This window comes from Solanum stenotomum, unplaced genomic scaffold, assembly GCF_019186545.1.
Source record: "Solanum stenotomum isolate F172 unplaced genomic scaffold, ASM1918654v1 scaffold24517, whole genome shotgun sequence".
Taxonomy (NCBI): Eukaryota; Viridiplantae; Streptophyta; class Magnoliopsida; order Solanales; family Solanaceae; genus Solanum; species Solanum stenotomum.
In genome coordinates, this window is record NW_026028068.1 from 1 (window position 1) to 4,428 (window position 4,428).

Genomic DNA, 4,428 nt, shown 5'->3' on the forward strand with positions numbered 1-4,428 from the left:
TATATGTTGACGATATATACATCTAAACTAATCATTAGATTATCTAAAACATAACTACATGTAAAAGGTGTACACATCAGCTTGGGTTGCTCTTGTAAAAGACATTAATAATAATCCTCAATTTCCTTCAAGTCTTGAATGAATTGCCAACAATCAACTTTTTGATGGTTCGTGGGGTGACAAATTCATATCTTTGGCTCACGATCGTATCATCAACACATTGGCTTGTGTTATTGCCTTGAAATCTTGGAATATGCATCACCACAAAAATGAACTAGGTAATCATTACTAATTACTAATTTATGTTGTCATATTCATTCATCGTTAAAAAGTATTAAAAATATTTGAATTTTTAAAAAAGATTTATACCTAAATTATTAAGATTGTGAGTTTCATACTGAAATTATCACTCATTAGTTCGAAAAACGCAATTCAGCTAATATATGTGTTGGTGTATGTACTATATTCTCTGTTTTATTTAAAAAAACATTTTTCACATAGACAAAGAATTCCATCTCGCAAAACATTTAGCTAAGAGTAACTTTAAATCAAATAATTAATCTCATATCACATGCTTACCGTTTAAACTCTCTCTTTTTTTTTAAAAAAAAAATGTGTTTTGAAAATTTTCATTATTGTTATATAAATATATATATATATAATAAAAAAAAATCCTTTTGGGGTGGGGTAGGATTTTTTTTTTTTTTTTAGAAAAAATATAAAAAAAATTATAGGAGGGGAGGGGAGGGGAGGGAAGGGGTGGTTCGAGGGGAAGGGGGGAAACATTTCAATTTATTTATTTATTGGGAGGGGATAGTGATCGATATTTTAAAGGTAGAATATTTTGTTCATGTGGCAAGTTTTATAAATAAAAGAGAGTGTAGAACACACATCATCAAGACAGAGGTGTGTTTCTCAAATTAATGGGTGATTTTGTATGAAACTTACACTTCTAATAGTTCAGATATAAAATAGATATATCCGAATTAGATACAATAATAAAATAATGTATTCTTTATTCTTGTTCTTCTTTGGGGGTTATAGGAATGTCGTTTATCAAAGATAATTTAAGCAAGATTGGAGATGAAAGTACTGACCATTTCCTTCACTTATTGAAATTGGAAGAAATATCGGCATTCATATTCCGGATGTTTCTCTTGTCTTGAGAGATATATATGACAAAAGAAAATTGAAACTCACAAGGTAATCACCAAAATTAGGTGACGGTGAGATTTGATCCTATGACCTATGTCTGCTTCGATATCATATTGAAATGTGTGATCATCCTATCTAAAAGTTTAAACTATTACAAAGAAGGGAAAAAACATAAATTCACCCCTGAACTTATCTCGAAAAGTCAGTTACACGATTAAAGTATCATGGCGACCTATTACACACTTAGTCTTGTTAAAAGTGTAATTAATACCACCTTTTAACGTACAAAACTAGTCACACATACTAGAGTTGTGTGCACGCGCCTGCCAGATCCTATGCAAGAATACACGTGTAATTTTTTTAATTTTTTTCACTTTTTTTCCTAACCAATTTTACCTTTATCTTCTCTCTTAATTTTTTCAATTTTTTCCCAACTATTTTACCTCTATCTTCTCTCTTCTTCCTTACATGAATGACACCTATTTTTGTCTTTATGTTTTCTCTTCTTTCTTACCTGAATGACTCCATTTTCAATCCTTTCTTCTGATTATAAAACATACCAAACAAACTATTACGACAAATAAGATCGACAGAGTAGCAGAGATGGTTAGAAAATTCGTGAAGGAATGGGGGGAAATGGATAGCAAATTAAATCAAACTTATTATTCAATATAGTTTCATCCCACTTGTCATCGTCATTGACATTAAATTTGAACCCAAAACTTATATTTCTCAGCTTCTTAACCCTATCTAAATACCTTCCTTTCTTTTGAGTGTTTCAAATATGGGTCAAATGAACTTTAATTGGTAATGGTTGACAAGAGGGAGTTGCTCGGATGGTAAGCACCCCTCACTTCCAATCCAAATGTTGCGAGTTCGAGTCACCAAGGAAGCAAAAGGGGTGGGAGCTCCTAGGGGAGGGTTAAAAAAAAAAAAAAAAGTAAAAAAAAAAATTGGCAATGGTTTATTGTGAATTTTCTTTTTAGTTAGTAGTGTTTTTGATGGTAATGGGTTGTGAAATTTAAAATAAATATTTTAGTTTGATATTGATCAATTTTATATTGTCGAGCCAATTTTGATTTTGCTATGTATAAATCTTCATTGAACCCAAACCCTCGGTCTATCAAATTTGCAGCGTTGTGTAAACTTGATAATCTTGATAAGTGGGGGTAGGGAGCAATTAACTTTTCTTGGTAATAATTGTTTAGGAATTTAGGGTTTGACTCTTTAATGTTCTTTTGATGCTAATGGGTTGTGTAAATTTAGATTAGATTTTTTTTTTTGGTGAATCACTTTGCTGAATTAAGTATGAGTCAAATTAGTGGAGAATTCTCAAGTAATGATAAAATTGAGTGAGAAATTGTAGAGTTTTGATAAGAAAAATATGAAGAAGAAGTCTAAAGGAGAATGAGAGAAGATGAGCATGAAATAGAGGGGGATGGGGGTAAAAAAAATATTTTTTTTCACTTTAGTTTTTACTCAAATGCGCCTAATTTACTTTTTTATTTAATTTTATTTCCACGTCAGTTCTGGGGTGGGAAAATTGTATATAATAGCAAACTATTAATTCAAATTAAATGCTATAAATATAGTTTGATTTAATTGTACCTCATAGCAAACTGTTGTTATTTCACCTCTCTCCTGGTGAATCTCGCTCGCCACTCTTGTTCTCTCCCTCGCCTCTCTCATTTTTTATACAAACGCAAGTGTATAAAGTGCGTTTGTTTTTGTATAAAGCGAGAGAAAATTGTATATATACATATATTTTCGTTTCCCTCTCCCAGATCTCACTCGCCACTCTCCCAGATCTCGCCTCTCTCACTTTATACAAAAAACACAAATTGTATAAAATGCGTTTGTGTTTGTATAAAGTGAGAGAAAATTGTATATATACATATATATATTTTCGTTCCCCTCTCTCCCCTCTCCCAGATCTCGCTCGTCACTCTCCCAGATCTCGCTCTCTCACTCGCCTCTCTCACTTTATACAAAAATGCAAATGTATTAAATGCGTGAAAATTGTATATATACATATATTTTCGTTCCCCTCTCTCCCCTCTCCCAGATCTCGCTTGCCACTCTCCCAGATCTCGCTCGCTCACTCGCCTCTCTCACTTTATACAATTGATCTTTTTGTATATGTATACCAAAGCTGATTATACAACTGCTTTCTTTTGTATATGTATAGCGAAATATACATATTTATGTTTGCTATGGAGCGTAATTATGCAAACTTTGCTATGACATACAAATATGAATTTTGTGTTTGCTATATGTGAAAGTTGCTCTTCTGGGGTGGTATTAGTTACACTTTTATCAAGAATAAGTGTGTAATAGGTCACCATGATAGTTTAAGCGTGTAACTGACTTTTCGCGACAAGTTAAAGGATAAATTTATGCCTTTTGAACACATTTTTATTAATTAATGATATTTTCAAATGGTATGTTGTTAATGATTAATTATTATAATAGGGTACCTAGAGACATAATGCACCGTTACTCTTCAGTTTGGAAGGGATACCAGATTTGGAATGGCAAAAACTACTTTTGTTGCAGTGGGCTGATGGCTCTTTCCTCTTTTCTCCATCCTCCACTGCCTTTGCATTTATGCAAACTCAAGATCATAATTGTCTCAATTATCTCACAAACATTGTTCACAGATTCAATGGTGGAGGTACGTCACATATTAGATGAAAAATTTATATATTATAAATACACAATAGCATATGTTCGTTTTAACATGTTTAATTCAAATTCTGAATTTGTCTCTAGACTATCTTTTTAGTGATTTTTCTTTCCCTCTAGCGCTAATTTGGATATTGGTTTGGTCCGTTTGATAATCCCTTAGTTCCGAATGTATATCCCGGTGGACTTATTTGAGCACATTTGGATCGTTGATCGATTGCAAAGACTTGGAATTTCTTGATATTTTGAGGCAGAAATTAAAGAATGTCTGGATTACGTCAATAGGTACGACATAAGTACTATTTATTACAATTATGTTTGAGAAATTTAAGGACTAGATATGATACTACAACTGATCTTATTTTATTTGTCATCAAAATTATTATAAATAACTAGTAAACGTACTCGCTCGATGCGCAAAATTATTAAAGAATATTTGATCGTTTGAACACATGATCACATCATTTTGGTTTTGTTAAAATATAATTTGATCTCATTTTTCAATGTAATGTGTTTAGTAACATAAATTTTATTAGTATTTAAAAAACAAATGATATCAATTAGGGGTGTACAAAACCGAACCGAAAA

At 31.8% G+C, this 4,428-nt stretch overlaps 1 pseudogene; it reads left to right on the forward strand.

Moving 5' to 3' along the window:
• Positions 1-67: 67 nt before the first annotated feature.
• LOC125851339 ((-)-kolavenyl diphosphate synthase TPS28, chloroplastic-like) lies at positions 68-4,125 on the forward strand (annotated as a pseudogene).
• Positions 4,126-4,428: the final 303 nt, after the last annotated feature.